This window comes from Heteronotia binoei, chromosome 6, assembly GCF_032191835.1.
Source record: "Heteronotia binoei isolate CCM8104 ecotype False Entrance Well chromosome 6, APGP_CSIRO_Hbin_v1, whole genome shotgun sequence".
Taxonomy (NCBI): domain Eukaryota; kingdom Metazoa; phylum Chordata; class Lepidosauria; order Squamata; family Gekkonidae; genus Heteronotia; species Heteronotia binoei.
This window is the reverse complement of record NC_083228.1, coordinates 130,477,274-130,498,770: the sequence shown is the minus strand read 5'-3', so window position 1 is coordinate 130,498,770 and position 21,497 is coordinate 130,477,274. Positions and strand designations below refer to the sequence as shown.

The following is a 21,497-nucleotide window of genomic DNA, read 5'->3' as shown; positions in this document are numbered from 1 at the left end:
CAAAGCGCCTCTTCTTTTTTCCAGGGGGATATATAACAGGATTGCACTTATCTGTAACTGTTGTTCATCAAGCGGTCTTCTGTGCAGGCACATATGGGACTGCAGTTCTGCAGGCCAGCCATGGAGAGGAGCTAGCAAGCTATTTAAGAAAGTGCTTGGCACTGACCGGAAATATCGAGTGCGCCTGAGCTGGTTCCAAAGGTATCAGTGTTGGCATCTGCTCTCAGATCACATCACAATGCCAATTATGGGCAGGGAGATTTTCTTGACCCCGAGATTCTTTAGGATTCTTTAGGACGAAGTGGGAGTGACAGCAGTGAGCTGATTTCTCATGTTGAGGAGACCATGAGTCTTTATGCAGGAGTCTTTCCACACATTTGGCTTTTGTAGCCAGTGGCTCACTCAGAAACTACATCATAGTTGAAGAAGTGGTAGGCTCAAGGATACAGGGCTCAAAGTTGGGACACCTCAGAAGGCCCTGCGGATACCACAGTCTCAGTAGTGGGGGTTGCCTCCTCCCACAGAACTGCCTTCAAATGATTAGCCCTACTACCCTCATGGGCTTTCAGGGTTAATAACTTACAAGCATAACAAGTTACCGTAACATTCCCTTCTCCCAGGTGTAACAAACAAGAGTGTTGGCCACTCTGGACCATCTTTGCCCCACACTCTGAACACTTTTTAAACAAGGACATAGTGAGTCCTGAGGTAAATTTTGAACTCCTCAGAATTGGAGGAGAAGAACATACTTTAAAGTTCTTTCTTTCACCTATTCAGTTTTGACCTTCTTAATTTTAAATTCTGGAGAAGACACTTTAAAAGGTCTTACAATTTTATTGATTTTTTTCCCTCACAGTTTGAAGTCATCAGCTTGCTGAATGCATCCACTCTACCAGGCAGCAGAAAGAGAACTGAGGGAGGAGGACTCCTCCCCCCAGTCAGCTGACTTTGGACGGAAAGCTCAGCAATCTCTCCAGCGGAGGGGGAGCATTCCTGGGAGCCTAGAACTTTTTTAAATAGCTTGCTAGCTTCTCTCTATGGCTGGCCTGCAGAACTGCAGTCCCATGTGTGCCTGCACAGAAGTCACTATGATGAACTCTCAGACACACATCCAATTTGCAAGATGTCATAGTCTTGCTGTACACTAAATAGGTTAGGTCACACCTGAAGCATTGTGTGTGGTTCTGGAGGCCTCATCTCAAAAAGCATGTGGGTGCAAAGAAGGGTGATGAGGATGATCAGGCTCTATGAGGAAAGATTGAAGGACTTGGGAATGTTCAGTCTGGAGAAGGGAGACAGGATTGCTTTCTTTAAGTATTTGAAGAGCTGTCATTTGGCAGAAGGAAGGGAGCTATTCCTGTTGGCAGCAGAGGAGAGGACTCATAATAATGGGTTTAAATTAAGGGCGGAAAGGTACCGGCTGGATATTAGGGAAAACCTTTTTACAGTAAGAGTTGTTCAACAGTGGAATCAGCTACTGAGGGAGGTGGTGAGGTCCCCCTCACTGACAGTCTTTAAGCAGTAGCTGGATGAACAATTGTCAGGGATGCTATAGGCTGATCCTGCACTGAGCACAGAGTTGGACTAGATCTGGGGGTATCAAACATGCGGCCCAGGTCTACTAAAGAAAGTAGACCATTGTGGGAAATGCTAAGGGAAATATAATTGCTTGCACACATACCAGGTTTTTTTAAAAAAAGTAATGGACCGAATAAATATCCCCATTCCTTCAAAAGTTGTGTTTAAAATTTGCTCAATACAGTGTGTCAATACATATATTAAAAATCCCTCTTCTGGAATATTAGGTTTAAATGATACTGGACTGTTCTTTGAAAAATTATGTTCAGTCTTTCCTCATCTGAAGAGATAGTATAGATTCTAAAACATAAGTCATGTAAAACCTTTTTAATAGGATCAAACAAATTAACTCAAAACAGTGTGCAAGATTTCCAGTGTGCTGGAACTTTTTTGTACTAAGCAGCAATAAAAATTCTTCAAGCCCCAATTTTAAGGCTTGTTGCATCCTGTGTAGTGTGTCAGGTAGACTTGAATTGATTGTGTAATGTGGGGTACAGCTGGTATCAAGCCACACATTTAGCCTTTTTGAAAGAAGGAAAAAGGCTAGGCTTCAAATGAAAATATAAAAACACGTAAATCAAATGTACTTCTAAGACAAAATGGAATACACAAGTCTCTTCAAAAGCTGACCACAGAGGGAAAATGTAGCATGTGTTTCATTAACAAAACATTTTATTAGTTTAAGATAATGTACTTAATAAAGAATAAATGAAAGTCAAAATAGGTAGTATTAGCTAGTGGTAGGTGACAAGAGATTCCCTAAGCACAGTCTCTTCCCAGCTTACTTTCTTCCAGATGAAGAGGACCCCTCTTTGTAAGCATCACTGCCCCAGATACAGTGTTCCATCTATATAGACTTCTGCTCCATATATCCATCCAATCCCCTCTTGAAGCTGTCCATGCTTGTAGCCACTACCACTTATAGCGGCAATGAATTCCACATGGTATTTACTCTTTGAGGGGAGAAGTACTTCCTTTCATCTGTTCTAAGCCTACTGCTCATTAATTTCATTGAGTGCCCACGAGATCTGGTATTGTGAGAAAGGGAGAAAAGTCCAGTAACATCTTAAAGTCTAACAAAACTTGTGGCAGGTATGAGCTTTCGTGAGTCACTATAGTCACTGCTCACTGCACGTGTCCCCTAGCTCAGATTCTATGACCTGGCACAAATTTTGTTAGTCTTTTAAGGTACTACTGGACTCTTGCTCTTTCTATTCACAAAGTGAAGTTAACATCACCGTTTCAGTGTCTCATACTTAGTTTCCAACATAACCAACCTACTCTACACTCTCATACACAGCTTATTAGATTTCCACTCTACTGGGCACTGGGATGACAGACACTATTTCAAGGTGTGGAAATGCGATCCCCGGAAGCCACAGTGGAAGGGCCTATTCTAGGTGTTGCTGATTGACTGTGCCATAAAGACTACATTGCCAGATGGATGGATCCACCATACCAGAGTGAAGAAGTCCACTGCCCCTGATGAGAGCCAAGGTGGCAAGGGAGTTAGCTGAGAGGTGATATGATCACCATCTTCCAAGTACTTGAAGAACTGTCATATAGAGGATGGTGCAGAAATGTTTCTGTGGTCCCAGAAGGTAGGACCAGAACCAATGGATTGAAATTAAATCAAACGAGTTTCTGCCTCAACATTAGGAAGAACTTCCTGACAGAGCAGTTCCTCAGTGGAACAGGCTTCCTCAGGAGGTGGTGGGCTCTCCTTCTTTGGAGGTTTTTAAACAGAGGCTGTGTAATGTACTGAGTGACGAGACGTGTTGAAGGCAACATGCTTTATTAGCGAGTACATCACAAGGCAAGGCAACACAGGCCGGGTCCCGGAACAACCCTCAGTCTGGCCAGGTCCAATCCTGGCCAGTTAAACTTCCCGCCACAGATCTTGACTGGCGGAGCATATTTGTGGAGCTACATCCGGGGACCAGTGGACTTCCACTGGTCACCTCCGTAGCGTCCGCTGTGTTGTAATTCCGGGACTGAAATGCAAGACACAACAGGCTGGATGGCCATCTGACAGCAATGCAGATCCGGTGAATTTGGGGAGGGGTATTTGTGAATTTCCTGCATTGTGCAGGGGGTTGGACTAGATGCCCCTGGAGGTCCCTTCCAACTCTATGATTCTATGATTCTAACTTCAGTCTAGAGACCCCTTTAGTACTAGCAGGGGACTTTAACACAAGGATTGGCAATGATGACTATATGCCAGGGGTGGCCAAATTTCCATAACATAAGCCACATAGAATTAACGTTTGATGTTTGAGAGCCACAAGACAGGAAAGAAGGAAGGAAGGCAAATAGATGGGGGAGGAAGGAGGGAGAGGTGGAAAGAAAGCAACTTTAACTATAATTGCATTTTCCAAGCCACTAGCTTGCTTGCTTGGAGAAGTGATTTAAAGAGATAAATGCCTTCTCCAAGCCAGCCAATGGGGTGGTGGGAACTTTGAGAGTCAGACAATATTTGTGAAAGAGCCACATGTGACTCCTGAGCCTCCGTTTGGCCACCCCTGCTATATGCTTTTCTCTAAATTATTAGGCTCTGATAGTGATGAATTTCTTAGCCCTGCTTGGCATAACAGAAAATCTAAGGATGATGTAATAAACAGAGGTGGTTTGGAGCTGGCTAAGTTTGTGGTTAAAAGAAACTTTATCCCTCTGAATGATTAAGACTGATGGACACACTGACTTCACTTACGTGAGTCCCAAGGAAGCCAATGTAATAGCTTATACCCTGGCCCCACCTGAATATCTCTCCCATTTTAAGTTTTTTTTCCAATAAATTCCAACAGGGAGTCTGTTACACTCAGCCGCCCTGAGCCTACTTTGGCGAGGAGGGCGGGATATAAATTCGAGGAATAAATAAATAATAAATGTTTTAATTGCACTACCCACTACAGTCCTGAAAGATTCTGTCCCTGTAATGTTGGCACAATTGAGACAATAACATATTTTACTACATTGGTTGCTGTACAATGAAATTTGCTTGGCCTTTATCTCATTGATATCAGAGAAAGACTCTGAAATCTCTGGTGTGGAAATTGTTAATAAGCTTCTTTCTGATGTGAACATGGAAACTACAAAGAAAATAAAAAAGTTTTGTGCTCAAGCAATGAAATTGCACTCCATATATATTTTTCAAGTAAATATGGGGTCCTGATTTGCTAATAGGGTTGCCAAGTCCAATTCAAGAAATATCTGGGGACTTTGGGGGTGGGGCCAGGAGACTTTGGGGGTGGAGCCAGGAGACATTGGGGGCGGAGCCAGGAGCACGGGTGTGACAAGCAGACTTGAACTCCAAGGGAGTTCTGCCCATCACATTTAAAGGGACAGCACACCTTTTAAAATGCCTTCCTTCCATAGAAAATAATGAAGGATGGGGCACCTTCTTTTGGGGTTCGTAGAATTGGACCCCCTGGTCCAATACTTTTGAAACTTGGGGGGCATTTTGGGAAGAGGCACTGGATGCTATACTGAAAATTTGGCAACTCTACCTCAAAAAACAGCCCCCCAGAGCCCCCGATACCCGCGGATCAATTCCCCATCATTCCTTATGGGAATTGTTCATGGAGGTGCATAATGGCTGTGGGGGTGGGGCTTCCCCCGCCGGCCAGCTGGCTGGGGGAGGGGGGAAGCCTGTAAAACCGGGGGATCCCCCGCTGGGACCTGGGGATTGGGAAGCCTATTTGCTAATCTATTTTACTAGAGTTGTAAATTTGTGTTTTTAATTGTAGGAATGTTTTCTTTTTGTGTGTGACTATTGTAGCACCTTTTTGTACATACTTGCTATGGGCCATTAATAAATCTGAATCACTACAGTCCCAAAACAGTTCAGAGTCTATCAACCTATATTTGCAATTAGATTTTTGTTCTAGTGTGCACTACCTTACTTTTTACCTTCAATGAACTTCATTTGTCATATTGTTGCCCACTCATCCATCTCGTTTAGTTTGTTTTCCCCAAATGTTTGTTCCAGTCCTGACTGATCAATTGACCAGGGCTGCTGCCTTTCTCCTAGGGCCCTTGTGATAACTATTCTACACCCTAATCTTGGTTCTGCCACCTTCTCTGTACAAAGGGAAGATGCTCAGGTAAACTAGTCAATAGATTTTGCCTAAAACAGTTCCAACATCTTGCACAAAGTACCTTATTGATTCTGTCTTACCTTCGTACTATACTAAGAAATCTTTGTTTCTGCCCATCATTCCTGAATCAGTGTTATGATACTGAAGGCCTATTTGTCCTTGACCTTGCTAGACCTCACATTTTAACATTTAATTAATTTAATCTTGCTCCTTTGCTGCTGTCATTTAAAATGAAACACACCAACAGATCCAAAAAATGGAACACACCAACAGATCCAAAAACACTACAGTTTGGTGTAGTGGTTAAGTGTGCGGACTCTTATCTGGGAGAACCGGGTTTGATTCCCCACTTCTCCACTTGCACCTGCTAGCATGGCCTTGGGTCAGCCATAGCTCTGACAGAGGTTGTGCTTGAAAGGGCAGCTGCTATGAGAGCCCTCTACAGCCCCACCCACCTCACAGGGTAGGGTGTCTGTTGTGGGGGAGGAAGGTAAAAGAGATTGTGAGCTGCTCTGAGACTCTTCGGAGTGGAGGGCGGGATATAAATCCAATATCTTCTTCTACCTCACAGGGTGTCTGTTGTGGGGAAGGAAGATAAAGGAGATTGTGAGCCGCTCTGAGACTCTTCGGAGTGGAGGGCGGGATATAAATCCAATATCTTCTTCTACCTCACAGGGTGTCTGTTGTGGGGGAGGAAGATAAAAAAGATTGTGAGCCACTCTGAGACTCTTCAGAGTGGAGGGCAGGATATAAATCCAATATCTTCTTCTTCATCTCAACTGTAGTTTGAGTGCATGTGTGATTCCAATCAACAGGTGGAGCTTGTAGTTGAAGGACCAAAATCATGCTAGTAGTCCCAATATCATTTGATCAAAGTGGCCACTTGTCTTAACAGTCCACACACTAAAGAACATTGAAAGTCTCATTTCTCAAACTCTCCTTACTAACCCAGAATTGAGGCACAACTAAGCTTTATCTCACTGGCCCCTGTCTCCTGGCAGTATCTGGAATTAAAACCAGAAGAATCAACAGCTGGAGCGCAGATTAGCTCTCCTGCACCCCACTCAAGCACAGTTTATTATTTTCACATATATACAGTTTTATTTCTCACATTCTTTACATTTCTTGCATCCTTTACATTTTTCACATCTCCATCCACTTGCCTGTTTTCAAAGTTTGAGTCTGCTTGTTTACACCATCTCTGAAATCTTCAATTAAAAAAGCACCAGTCTTAATGCTTGTTTCTACCTTGCAACAATAAACTTGCCTTAAATAAGGTAATCAGGTATAACAAGACTCCTTTCTATTTGATCTTTATACAGAAGAGGGAAGTTCAGCATTATGCCACACCTATTAAAATTCCCTTTTCTGCATAACTGCTAAAAATACAGGAGCCCTGTCTTCCTTCTCCTTAGGCTTACTTCATTAACTCCATTTGTGCAAATAATGTTCGAGTCCTTGTCAGCCTCCAAGTAGCACCTGGAGATCTCCCACTATTGCAATTGATCTCCAGACAACCAAGATCAGTTTCCCTGGGGAAAATGGCTGCTTTGGAGGGTGGACTCAATATTATATCCCTGCTGCTATATTTCCCTCCCCAAACTCCACCCTCCTCAGGCTCCACCTTGAAAGTCTTCAGATATTTCCCAACCCAGAGCCAGCAACCTTGATAGTGCACGGCTTGATAGTGCAGGGCTAGATTCCGTATTATTTACAACTGATTAAAATATTTATTCAAATTTCTAAATAATTACATCAGGCAGTAAGGCTGTTAACAACATATCGTTTGTTCTAAGCGGCTGATGGCAAAACATTTTAAAAAGTTACAAAGCAGTCATTACAGCAGAGGAAAACAGACATGAGATTAACTATGAATTTAAAAAGAACGCTCTTTGAAAACCTGCCACCTTTGCTATTTGATAACTCAGTCATTAGGAGGCAGCAGACAGCTCAAAATGTTATCAGGAATGAAACGGCATTTCCTTACTTCCTGATTGGATTGAGGATGAAGGAACCCTTTGGAGATAGTCAGTTTGGAAAAGAATTGTAGAATCTAGGAATCATCACAGAAAATCTATGTACGGTTCAACTGAGGCATGGTCAAAACAAAGATCCACACAAATGCGTCCTTCACTTTTAGAAACATTCTGATTCTAAACACTTTGCTTGAAACTAGAACTTATTCGTACATAATGAGTTTAAGACTTTGCTGCCAAATCTGATTTCACATTATTCCATTCATGTGTACATACTTCTACTGCCAACCAAAATATTAGAAGAGCATTGCCTTTCCCCACTGGATTCAAAACACAATACTACGATGACATTAAAATAGGAATTCACACTCATCATGGTTTTCAAATCTACCCACGCTGCATGTTTAAAAGCAAGTGAAATGAAAATATTTAATATTTAGACCTTTCCTTCTGTGATAATACATAAATAATGTAACAAAAGGCTAAACATTAGCTTATTTCTAAAGTTTTCAGCATTACAGTATCAACAGGATTTGTGCAAGGTACAGTGCAGAAGACCATCATTCAGTAAACGGAACAAAAAGTATTTCTTACCAACTTCAACTCTATAGAGACAGCAAAAATTAAACCACTGTCTACATGCTGCTTTCTAATTTATTATGATTTTCAAGTGATGATTATCAACTGAAATATATAGTAATCACTTGTCCTGCTTCTCCATCAGGACTATTATGAACAGAATGATGCACAATTCAAATCTCAAACTGGCACATAAAACAAATATAGCATTCCAAAGCCTACAACAAATTAAAAGATTTTTTTACTGCAATTACTCATTAATTTAGCATAAAACATTAATAATATAAAGCAGACAAACTTACTGTTGTGTTCTGAAGTCTGGGCTGTCCTTTGGTTTTCAGTGAGTTGCCCAAGAGAAAGCTGTATAATAAAACAGTGAAATATAAACAGATGGGGAGGGTTGTATGTCAAGTTTTTCTTCTACAGCATTGATAAGTGAGACATGCAATATACAGATGGCTTTGAAGATAGTCCCAACATCTAAAGAATGTACTATCCTTTTTCAGGTTTAAAGACCAAGATCTTGAGCTGTGCCAGTCCAGAATGATGAGGTCAGTCTTGCTTTTTAACCACGATCTGTCAAAGAAGACAGCTGAAACTCCAAAATAACGATTCATGCATTATCCAGATGTTTCTCTCTGTCTCTCTCCCCTTCTGCCTTTCCATTCACATTTTTTTTCTTCCCACAAAATACATATAGGTTTGTTCTTCCTTGTGCTCTGGGTAAGGCCTGGCTTTGAAATGCATTTCAGTCTCTCAACACAGACAGCTTTCACTGCATTTAGAGTCCCACCAAGGCCCGGCTTTAAAAGCTACTGATTCTTTTTTTTCCCCTTCTTCTTTAGCCTTTCCTCACAAAAGAAGGGTATTTTGTAAATTACCAGCTCGTTCAGATCAACAAAAGGTACTTTCATAGAAAGCCCCATTTGATTTTGCTCAAATTTGATTACAAGGATGGAGGAAAAAGGAAAGGAAGTCAAAAAGAAAAACCCCAGATGGCTTTTTTCATTCATCTCAGTGAATGAGCTTTATCTGTGCCTTTTGAAACTGTAGCAGTGGAAAAGCATTTCTGTTGGCTTAAAAAACTTGACAAAAATTATTGGTTTGCCATTTCTCATGTAACTGCCATTGGAAACTGGATGAAAAGACTTTTTTTTTTCCATGGGATCGCCTGCTTGGATCAAAATAATGGAGATTAGGTATTTCATTATAAATTACAGTGGGAGATAGAGAGAGGCTGTCATATTAATAGCAACCTGCTCGTGGTCTTCAATGGTAGCTATTCTCCTAGACAAAGGACCAAGGGGGTTGTCTATTGAACTTGTGCTTTAAGGCCCGATCAATTTTCTATCATCAAGGCAAAAGGTGAGATGACGAACAAAAGAATTCACACATGAGTGACCTCATGAGCCGAGAGATAAAACAGCTTAAAGAAACAAAACACATCCTGAAATTATGGGTGATAAACTGTATAAAAAGAGAAGAAGGTTTAAAAAAAGGAAAGAGAAAGGGGAGGAAGGGAATGAGCATTGGTCTATAATTCTTTCTTTTCTTAAGCATATGGACACATTAAAAGCTACTTGTTTTCAGGCACAGTATAATTGCACCATTTGTTTTGCAAGGCTGGGTCTTGAATCTTGCTGTGAACTCCTTCCTCGACAGGGTTCCAGTAATTTCATTCATGAGTAAGCATGCTATTGTGTTTAATGCAGGATGCCCAAGAGCCATACACAGAGATATGCCCACACAAAGGATTACCATTGACAACAACAACAGCAGCAACAGCACACAGACAGAAAGACCGCACGGGACAGGCACGGCATGCATAATCAAACAGCATCACAGAAGCATGATCCATCAGATTGGGGCATTTGTAAAGGAATACATTCTTACTAAGCAAACAGACAAATTGTGAGGTACTTTCTCCAAAGTTTGACTACATAGTTATGTCCCAGGAAACACATTCCATATCATCAGTAGGTGAGCTACTGAATGCGCGGGACTGCATATTTCAGTCATCAGAATCTCTGCCTAAATATATCAGTCATCTCTGCCTGAAGATCCAGAAGGTGGCTGCCAGCCTGGGCTGATGGTGTCAGCCCAGGCTGGCAGTGGACTAGTGACACAGTATTCTGAAGTAAGGAGTGATTGGCTGGTCTGCCGACAGCCAGCTTCAGCCACAGCGGGAATGAAAATCGGAGGGCAGAAGATTAATAGGGAATATGCATGACCACCCAGCCTCTTGAAAAAACAGGGCTATGTTAATACACATAAATGCACAATTGGCCAAGGAGAGAGAATCCCAGTATAATGTTAGTAAGAAATTTGTAACACAGAATGACTGGATCCTTCATTGACTTGAACTGGAATTCCTCTGCAGGCAGCATACGTATTCTGGATTGGCTGGGTACACAGGCCTCATTCATCAGACTTGCAGAGCAAAGGATGAAATTGGATGGTAACCGTCACAGACATTAGGCCAATTTTACTTAGAGCATATAAAGTCATGTCTCAAAGGATACGTTCCTGAAGTATTCCAAGAGATAACACACTATCAAAAGAGGAACCCCGAGATCATCCTATTTGCTGGTGCATCAAACTGTGAAATGTTACTGCAGATCGGAGTTGTGGGTTCTGACGTGTGCGGTACTAGTCATAAGAGGTGCAAAAATTATGCACGCATGTGGAGCCCCTGCCAGACAGTCATTTTCAAAAATGCACACATCTGTAAAAGGTACATCAATGCCAATGATGGATCCTGATATCCTGGGTTGCAGCTTGTGAGGCTCACATGTTTCATGCTGTGAACAAATGCCGTTTTCTCTCCTGGGAGGTTGAGAACAAACCAAACCTCCCTTTTTTGTTTTAACAGGTTTTTTTTCTCTCTGCGCTGGGAACAGACTGGGGGGGGGGGGGAGTCGGTGCAATGGCTTTCCATTTTACCTGTATACATATGCTAATGATACTACACTTGATCTTAGCCAAAAGGCAAAGAAGCGATACATATGCTAATAGATTTAGCTAGAGACAATGGAGAGGGTCAAGCCCTCCCCGCCTTCTCCAGGCAGGGAACAGAGTTTGGAGGAATTTAAGCTATAACAACTCCAAGGTTACTCTCCAGGTAGGGGCTGGAGGAAATGCTACTCTGACCTGGGCTGACTTGGTCAAGTGGGAGGGGGAAACAGAGATGATAAAATCTCCATGCAAGAGGAAGGCGATCTCTTTCTTTGGGATGCTGCATTGAGAACTTTGAGCTCTAGTCTTGTTATGTATTGGAACTGGAGTTTGGCCTTAGGGCCAGCAGAGACTGGGCTGAGCTTGGCCTTAGGGCCAGCAGAGACTTGGCCTAAAACAATAGCCACCTGGATTCAGGAAGGAGGCCCATCAGGGATCGTTAGGCCAGCTATTAACCTACAGTTGTGAGTAATGGGATGATGGTAGTGGGTTTTCGGGTGGGGAGGTTTGCATGCATGTAAGCAGGGCTGTTGGTCCTGCCAGACAGTTCTGTTCCTATCTTACTATGCTGAATCACTGAATAAAGAGCTGAACTCACTATCTCTTGGGCATCCTCATGCTTTGAACCCTGTACATTATAAGTCTGCAAGCAGGCGACCATTAATCATGTGGTTGTCTGGGAGAGATGCAGCAAGCTTTGTGGTAATGGTAACTTTTGTAGAGATCTGTAACATCCTAAACTAAAGCTATCCGCTTTAACAGCCGATACGGCATGTAGAGAGAGAGAGAGGATTTGGTTTTTTATTTTATTTGACATATCCCACCCTCATTGCGAAGCAGGCTCAGAAATTTTTACCTGTTTCTTTTCTATCCCTTACTCAAATCTGATGCTGTGCTAAAAATATGCTTGTAATTTTTTTAAAAATAAATACTTTAAATTTTTGATGCTGAGAGTGGTTCTCTCTATCACATAGCCCTCCACCATCTCAAACATGCTATTTGAAGAGGGGAGCCAGAGGGAAGGCGGGCAAACACCTATTCCTCCAAGGGTGCCCAAGGCATTAACCTGTTCCCACAGTGACCAGACACTGGGCAGCAGGAGACACTGAGGCAAGCCTCTCAATGTGGAAGGGAAGCTGGGAGTCCTGTCCCTCCCAGCAGGCAATTACTTGCAAAGGGCAAGTGGTGGTGGCGGCAAGCTACCCGAGAGGTTAAGGAAAGCCCCTCTAGGGAGCTGGGAACTCTTAGGAGGGCAGGGTGGAAATGGGGCCTGCAGACCACAGCAGCCAGGTTCTGTCACACATACATATGAGCATTGTGTAAACTGGTCTTGCAACCGCCTAAGGGAGGATATGGACTTTACCTAGCTGGGCTACATCTCAAGTTTCTAGACTCAAATGAAGAATTCACTTTTTTAGCCTCATTTCACATTTCCAGCATTTCGTGTTACCAAAAGAATCTTGCAAGGTTCAGTGCTTCTGTCTCTTTACAGATTATGGGGAGGGATGGTGGCTCAGTGGTAGAGCATCTGCTTGGAAAGCAGAAGGTCCCAGGTTCAGTCCCTGGCATCTCCAAAAAAGGGTCCAGGCAAATAGGTGTGAAAAACCTCAGCTTGAGACCCTGGAGAGCCGCTGCCAGTCTGAGAAGACAATACTGACTTTGATGGACCGAGGGTCTGATTCAGTATAAGGCAGCTTCATATGTTCATATTCTTCTTCATATTAATAATTGCAGGTTTTTCCTGGCCATATTCTGTCTCTCTTGGTTAGAATTAATCAAGTTAAGTTTTCTATGCAGTACAGAATAAGCACAAATATGTGTTTCACTTAAAGAACAAAGAACACATCTTACTTCTAATGATTAAAGCTGTTGATTATAGAAGGGAAAATAAGTAGCATTGGATCCAGAATAAGTTTTCCAATGGCAGAATGGAACTTTTCTGCCTCCCCCCTCAACAACTGCAGCCCACTGAGCTCACAAAATGCTGAACCCAATGAATAAGAGACCTGAGGAATTAGGGTTGCCAATCCCCAGGTGGGGGCAGGGGATCCCCCAGTTTGGAGGCCCTCCCCCCGCTTCAGGGTCGTCAGAAAGCGGGGGGAGGGGAGGGAAATGTCTGCTGGGAATTCTATTATTTCCTAGGGAGATTTATTCCCATAGAAAATCATGGAGAATTGATCCACGGGTATCTGGGGCTCTGGGTGGGGGGGCTGTTATTTGGTGTAGAAGCACCAAACTTTCAGTACAGCATCTAGTGCCTCTCCCCAAAATACCCCCCAAGTTTCAAAACTATTGGACCAGGGGGGGGGTCCAATTCTATGAGCCCCAAAAGTAAGTGCCCCTATCCTTCATTATTTCCTATGGAAGGAAGGAATTGAAAAGGTGTGTCATCCCTTTAAATGTGATGGCCGGAACTCCCTTTGGAGTTCAATTATGCTTGTCACAGCCTTGATTGGCCGGCCAATCGTAGCAACCTCTGGGGCTCATATAGGGAGAGGCGGTCCCACAGGTATGCCGGTCCCAGGCCGCACAAGGCTTTGAATGTCAGTACTAAAACCTTAAAGCGGATCCAGTACTCAATTGGTAGCCAGTGCAGACTGCGCAGCATTGGCCGACTGCTCGCCCATACAGGCGATTCAGATAGTAATCGTGCTGCCACATTCTGCACCAGCTGGAGCTTCCGGATCAGCCTCAAGGGTAAGCCTATGTAGAGCGAGTTACAGTAGTCTAACCTGGAAGTGACTGTTGCATGGATCACTGTAGCTAAGTTCCAAGGGGCCGGATAGGGTGCTAGTTGTTTGGCCTATCGGAGATGATAAAAGGCAGATCGTGCAACAGCTGTGACCTGGGCCTCCATAGAGAGGGTGGCATCCAGTATCACACCCAAGCTCCTCACCTTCTGGGTTGGCACAAGAGATGTGCCATCCAGAGTGGGAAGCCAGATCCCTGATCTTGGTCTCTCCACCCCCACCCCCGATCCAAGTACAGGACCTCTGTCTTAGTTGGATTAAGCTTCAGTCAGCTCAGTTGCAGCCAATCGGCCACTGCTTCCAGTGCCCTGGTTAGATGATCTGGGGCAGAGTCTGGGTGGCCATCCATCAACAGATAGAGCTGGGTGTCATCTGCATACTGATGACAACCCATCCTAAAACCTCTGGCAATCCGGGCAAGGGGGCACATATAGATATTAAACATCATCAGCAAGAGAATAGCTCCCTGCGGTACACCACACTCTAGTGAGTGACACAAGGAGGTCTTCTCGCCGATCACCACCCTTTGTTCCTGACCACAGAGGAAGGAGGAAAACCACTGTAAGGCAACCCCCTGGACTCCAATGTCGACAAGGCGGTGGGTCATTAGATCATAGTCGACGGTGTCAAACGCTGCAGAAAGATCTAAAAATAGTAGCAGCGCTGACCCGCCTTGATCCAGATGCCTTCTAAGGTCATCTGTGAGGGCGACCAGAACAGTCTCCACCCCATGACCAGGATGGAAGCCAGACTGGAAAGGATCAAGGACAGATGTATCTTCCAGGAAAGCTGGAAACTGCTCTGCCACCGCTTTCTCAATTATCTTGCCCCGAAACAGTAAATTTGAGACTGGGTGATAATTAGCTAGGACCAATGGGTCCAGAGATGGCTTCTTCAGAAGCGCGCAAACCACTGCCTCTTTAAGCTTCGCTGGAAATACCCCTGATGACAGGGATAGGTTAACAATCTCAGCTAAGGACCCCTAAATGTCCTCCCCGCCTGCTTTAACAAGCCAGGATGGACATGGGTCCAGAGGACAAGTGGTGGGCTTCACCGCAGCCAGGATCCTGTCCACATCCTCCTGAGAGAGGCAGCTGAAGTGGTCCAATGTGGGACCCAAAGACGGACAATAGGCTTCCAGTTACTGTACTGTATCAATTGTTGCTGGGAGATTATGGCGGATAGTTGAGACTTTATCTGCGAAATAAGTCGCAAAGGCCTCACAGCTGATATCCAATTCCCTAAACTTTTGATTGCCAACTGGCACCGTAGTTAATGATCGAATCGCTCTAAACAACTGGGCTGGGTGCAATTTCGCAGATGCAATGGAGGCCACATAGAAATCTCTCTTAGTGGACTTCACTGCCTTCTCATAGACCCTCATAAACGTTCTATAAGAAGTTCTAGACTCCTCGTCATAGAATCTCCGCCACACTTGCTCTAGCCATCTATTGTCAGCCGGCACTAGAGTTGCCAACATTCAGGTAACACCTGGAGATCTCCAGTCATTCCAACTGAACTTCAGACAACCAAGCAGTTTGCCTGGAGAAAATGGGCTCTATGGCATGGTCTCTCCCCTCCCTGAGCTCCAACCCCCAAATATCCAAGAATTTCCCAACCCAGAGCTGGCAATCCTAGCAGGCACCTCAGCAGTGTTGGGCCCTGACTGGTGCTTCTGGCCACTGGCTCCTCCCTGAAAGTGAGTCATTGGGTGGGTCAGAGGGAATCATGATAGAAAACATCTTTTGTTCCAGACCAATTCACTAGCAGTCATCCCACCCCCAGGTTTCTGCTTTCCTTGGATCTAGCGATCGATTCCCCACTAATCACTCCATGGGCACATTTTGATCCGCAGCTCCCTCCAATTTCCCTCACGGCTTCCAAGTCTCAAAAAAAAAAAAAAGAGCAGAAAGCTGTGAGGAAAATTGGAGGGAGCCATGGATCAAAATGTACCTGCACAGCAACTGGTGAGGAATTGATTGCTTGATCTGAGAAAAGCAGAAGCCTGGAGGTGGAGCAACTGCTAGTGAGGATTCGGTCAAAGTAAGTCTCTGACATACCAACTGCCATTCTCTCCACCCAGACAGACAGTAAACTTTTAAAGAAACTTTTCCTATGGCTTTCATCCTGCTGGGAAGGCTCTCAAACTAGCCTCTAAGCACAGACAAAGGGCAAATTAAACATCTATAGATTTTACATATTGCTTGTGAGTTATTAAATATCTTAATGATAAGCATGCCATGGCCCTAGTAAATCATGCAATACAATGTAATATTCAGGAGTTGTGTGACCACGATCTTGGGAGGTGGGAGACCAATGTAAACTAGAACTGTGTACACAGAGTTTAACCCTTCCCTATATTATATTCTTCAGGGCTTTTCTTTTGTAGAAAAAACCCAGGAGGAACTCATTTGCATATTGGGCCACACTCCCTGACATCACCGTTGTTTCACACAGGGCTTTTTTGTAGAAAAGCCGAGCATGAACTCATCCACATATTAGGCCACACCCCCTGACAGCAAGCCAGCCGGAACTGCGTTCCTGCTTAGAAAAAGCCCTGGTATTATTCATCCCAGGCATATACATACACCCTACATCTGCAATTTGATCAACAGAGAAAAGCATATAAGTATTTATACGTAACTGTACATCTCTTCCAAATCTCTTCCAGTCAAGTCTAGCTCAGCCCTGAATTCAAAGAACCTCAGTCAGTCTGCGCTGGATATGAATCAAGAAGAGATTATTCAGTAATGATGGTGCTTCTTTCAGCTAAACCAATACATAACACAAATAGTCACCACATTTGTGCCTGCCACAAACACAACCTTTTTTGGCTAATTCCTGAGGGTCTTGGCAGTCCTCTCTTGCCAAGTTCAGCACTACCATATATATAGATGCACTCGCACAGCAAAGCCAGGTGAAAAAGAAATTACATTTACATCAAGCAATCTGCCTTGAGTTAGTGATAAAGACAGATTATAAATAAAGTAAAATGCAATTGCACTTCAAGGACTACTTGTGTTTCCTACAACTTTTCAGAATTACAAAGGTTTTGCATCATCATCATCATCTCTTCTTTTCACCATCACCCCTAAATAGATGTGAATTCCAAAAAATAAACTGGCTCACTTTCATAAAATACATGAGCATTCTATTGTATTAATAATTCAGGAGTAAAGTCATAGAATTGGGGGGAGGTTATGTATACAGATTAAAAGATTTAAGAGAAACTTATATATAAGTTTAAATATATATAAATCTAAAAACAAGTTGTGTAACACCTTTGCTTTAAAAAAAAAATATCACAAGTGTGTAAGATTTCAAGTTTGAGAGCACTTCATCAGGCTGAATGTTAAGAAAAAAGGGTAAAAGGAGAAAAAATATTTCAGGTCTTGTTGTTAAGGCCTCTAGCCTGCATACTACAAAATATGTGATGCCAAGACTTAGTCTCATTGGCTAGTACAGAGTAAAAGTTGGTTTCATATTACACTTAGATGTTTTGGGAAGAAGAAAGGTATTCTCCATTTGAAAATATAAAAGGCCACAATTAATCAAATGTCTCTCTTGTACCAAATAGAATGCATGATCAAAGCAGAGGGGGAATGTGTTAACCCCTATTTTAACAAAGCTGAGGATAAATTGAAATGATCCTTTAGTTAAAGAGATGATGGAATACAAACTAGATAATCATTCCCAGCAGATGGAGAGTAAGAAACCCTCATAAAAAGGCAGCTTCTCTGTAACTATTGTTCAGATAGTCATCTGTGCATTCACTCTGATGGGCTTTGCTACAACCTAGCTTTCAGATGCAAAAAACCCTCCCACCCACTTCATATTGCACATGACCAAAGAGGAGGAGTTGCGCCTTCCCATTCATTTGTTCCAAAAATGCAGCAAGTTTTAAAAGCACCTGGTTCAAAGAAGATGGCTGTATTGTATGAATGCACAAATGACCACTTGAAGAACAACAATTTTAAGTAAGCAACCTCTTTTTACTTCTTCATGAGCTCTGTGCTTAACACTGATGGGCATGAATTAGCAAGGTGTCCTACCTGGAGGTGCAGAGGAAAACAAGAAGACAAGGATAGCTGTCAAGACTTGCGTTAGCCCAGTCTGCACCTGAGAAGAAGATGCCTCAGAGGAAGGGGAACTTTCAATGGTTTCCACTTTGCCCAAGGCTTCATGCACTCCAAAAACACCAGGAGACGCAATGCCTCCTTAGCAACCTGTTCAAATTCCCTTGGAACCAACATACTAGGAAACTCCTGAGTGGAGTAATCCATGTCCTGAACCTTCAGAGTTTCCCCCAGAACCTGAGAAGACAAAAGGCCAAAGCCAAAGCACAGCCCAGGTGGAACAGTGCAGACTTAGCCTTTCATATGCCAGCCTCTTTCAGAAAGAAATACAACTCTTTAGATCAGGGGTTTCAAACATGCAGTTCAGGGGCTGAATCAGGGCCCTGGAGGGCTCCTATCAGGCCCCCAAGTAACTGGCTGTCATCTGCTTCCTTCTCCCTATATCTTGCTTCCTTCTGCATAACAACTTGCTTTGCAAGGCTTGCTCAATTGCACAGGAGCTACAGAGCGAAACCTCTATTTTCTCCATTGGCTGAGGCTCCTCCCTTGGGGAGAAAGGGGGAAGGAATAGTTTGCTTTGCCAAGCTCTGTCAATTGCACAGCAGAGCTACTGAGCCAAGCCTCTCTTCTTTCTATTGGCTGAGGCTCCCCTCCTCAGTCCCCTGGGGAAAGAAGGAAAGAGCCATAGCTTCCTTTGGCCAGTTCCCTGGATCCCATGGGAGAAATACAAAGAAAGCAACTTTAAAACCAATGAGTGCTAACTTTTTAAGCATGTTTTTTAAGTTTTTTAAAATATATATTGTGTTTGTCTGTGTTCTTTGTAGGGTGACCATAATGTCTGAAGGCCAGCCAGGGACACTGGGGGGTGGGTGGGTGGGTAGGGGTGTGCGCGCGCGAAGCGCGCGCGCCGCCGGAAACAGGAAGTGACGTCACTTCCGGTGACGTCATGCCACCACCGGAAACAGGAAGTGGCATCACTTCCTGTGACATCATTTCCCCCGCGTCACCTGCCGGAAACGGGAAGTGACATCACTTCCTGTGACATCATTTCCCCCAAATGACATCATTTCCCCCAAATGCCACTGCCGGAAACAGGAAGTGACTTCACAGCACTTCCTGTGACGTCCCCAAAAATCCCCCAAATATCACCGCCGGAAACAATTTTGTTCTCAAATCCTGTATATACTTCATCAGTATATGGGATAAGGCACTTTCTCAACTGTGCTGCATAATGCAGCCTATTTATTTTGTCCTGTTGGCTCTGTTGGCTCTATCTGCGCCACCATCATCACTTTCGGGGTGTGGATCCCCCAGTGGGGTGGTCTCCCGACTCCCTCCGCCGACTGTTTCTGATAGCCCTGCGCCCCCTCTTTCATTTGATATGTGTCCCGTGCGGGTGCCACCCTCCGCCGGGAGATGCCACAAAATGAGCCCCCTTGAGGCTTATGGCGGCAGGGCTCGGGGGAAGCGAGCTAGACTGCTGTTCTTTTGAGGGTTATAGAGTGTTTCGAGCCCGTCCCTGTGGCATCGGTCCCATCGTTGAGGGACCCAGGGGGCCGGCGCAGCGGCACGCCGAAGCAGCCTGTCACTAATAACACCGGTCGAGATGCAGGACAGGAACCTGGAAGTGACCGACAGGCTGCTTCAGCGTGCCGCTGCGCCGGCCCCCCCCTGGGCCCCACAATGATGGGACCGATGCCACAGGGACGGGCTCGAAACACTCTATAACCCCTCAAAAGAACAGCAGTCTAGCTCGCTTCCCCCGAGCCCTGCCGCCATAAGCCTCAGGGGCTCATTTTGCGGCATCCTCTCGGCGGGAGGGTGGCACCCGCACGGGACACATATCAAATGAAAGAGGGGGCGCAGGGCTATCAAAAACAGCCGGCGGAGGGAGTCGGGAGACCACTCCACTGGGGGATCCACACCCCGAAAGTGATGAAGGTGGCGCAGATAGAGCCAACAGGACAAAATAAATAGGCTGCATTATGCAGCACAGTTGAGAAAGTGCCTTATCCCATATACTGATGAAGTAAATACAGGATCTGAGAACAAATCTGCACTAGAAGACACAAACACAAAGCTCCCTTACACTGAATCAGTGCTTGGGTATCAGTGCTTGGGTCCACCAAAGTCAGTATTGTCTACTCCAGTCACAAACACAAAGCTCCCTTACACTGAATCAGTGCTTGGGTCCACCAAAGTCAGTATTGTCACATAAGAGAAGCCCTGTTGGATCAGGCCAGTGGCCCATCCAGTCCAACACTCTGCGTCACATAAGAGAAGCCCTGTTGGATCAGGCCAGTGGCCCATCCAGTCCAACACTCTGCGTCACATAAGAACATAAGAGAAGCCCTGTTGGATCAGGCCAGTGGCCCATCCATCCAACACTCTGCGTCACATAAGAACATAAGAGAAGCCCTGTTGGATCAGGCCAGTGGCCCATCCAGTCCAACACTCTGCGTCACATAAGAACATAAGAGAAGCCCTGTTGGATCAGGCCAGTGGCCCATCCAGTCCAACACTCTGCGTCACATAAGAACATAAGAGAAGCCCTGTTGGATCAGGCCAGTGGCCCATCCAGTCCAACACTCTGCGTCACATAAGAACATAAGAGAAGCCCTGTTGGATCAGGCAGTGGCCCATCCAGTCCAACACTCTGCGTCACATAAGAACATAAGAGAAGCCTGTTGGATCAGGCCAGTGGCCCATCCAGTCCAACACTCTGCGTCACATAAGAACATAAGAGAAGCCATGTTGGATCAGGCCAGTGGCCCATCCAGTCCAACACTCTGGGTCACATAAGAACATAAGGAGGGAGGGAGGGAAGGAAGGAAGGGAGAAAGGAAGGAAGGAAGGGAGGGAGGAAGGAAGGAAGGAAGGAAGGAAGGAAGGAAGGAAGGAAGGAAGGAAGGAAGGAAGGAAGGAAGGAAGGAAGGAAGGAAGGAGGAAGGGAGGGAGGGGAGGAGGAGGGAAGGAAGGAGGGAAGGAAGGAAGAAAGGAAGAAAGGAGGGAAGGAAGAAGGAAGAAAGGAAGGAAGAAAGGAAGAAAGGAGGGAGGGAAGGAAGGAAGGAAGGAAGGAAGGAAGGAAGGAAGGAAGGAGGAAGGAAGGAAGGAAGGAAGAAAGGAGGGAGGGAAGGAAGGAAGGCCACCCCCTCCCGCCAGCCCCCCCCCCCCGGCCCCCTTACCTGCGGCTAGTCCGGCGGCGGCGGCGAGTCCGGCAGCGGCGGCGGCGGCGGAGAGGGCTTTCCGACGCCCCCCCCCCCGGCGGAGGAGAACGGGGGGGAATGCTAGGCCCGGGAGGGCGTCGGAAAGGCCCGCGGGGGTCGCTGGAGGGCCTCCAGCGACCCCCGCGGGCCTTTCCGACGCCCTCCCGGGCAGGTAAGGACGGGGGGTGGGGGTTGCGAGGCGGGGAAGCCTCGGGAAGGCCCGCGGGGGTCGCTGGAGGGCCTCCAGCGACCCCCGCGGCCTTTCCGACGCCTTCCCGGG

The 21,497-nt window shown here is 45.1% G+C and overlaps 1 long non-coding RNA gene and 1 pseudogene across 1 annotated transcript in view; both read right to left on the bottom strand.

Moving 5' to 3' along the window:
- LOC132573407 (uncharacterized) overlaps window positions 1–21,497 on the bottom strand; it is a 620,525-nt gene that overhangs the window by 532,567 nt on the left and 66,461 nt on the right. The window contains exon 2 of the long non-coding RNA XR_009555540.1: window positions 8,533–8,590. This is a non-coding gene — a long non-coding RNA (uncharacterized LOC132573407). The remainder of the gene's footprint in view (window positions 1–8,532; window positions 8,591–21,497) is intronic.
- Window positions 11,156–11,231, bottom strand: LOC132574524 (U2 spliceosomal RNA; annotated as a pseudogene).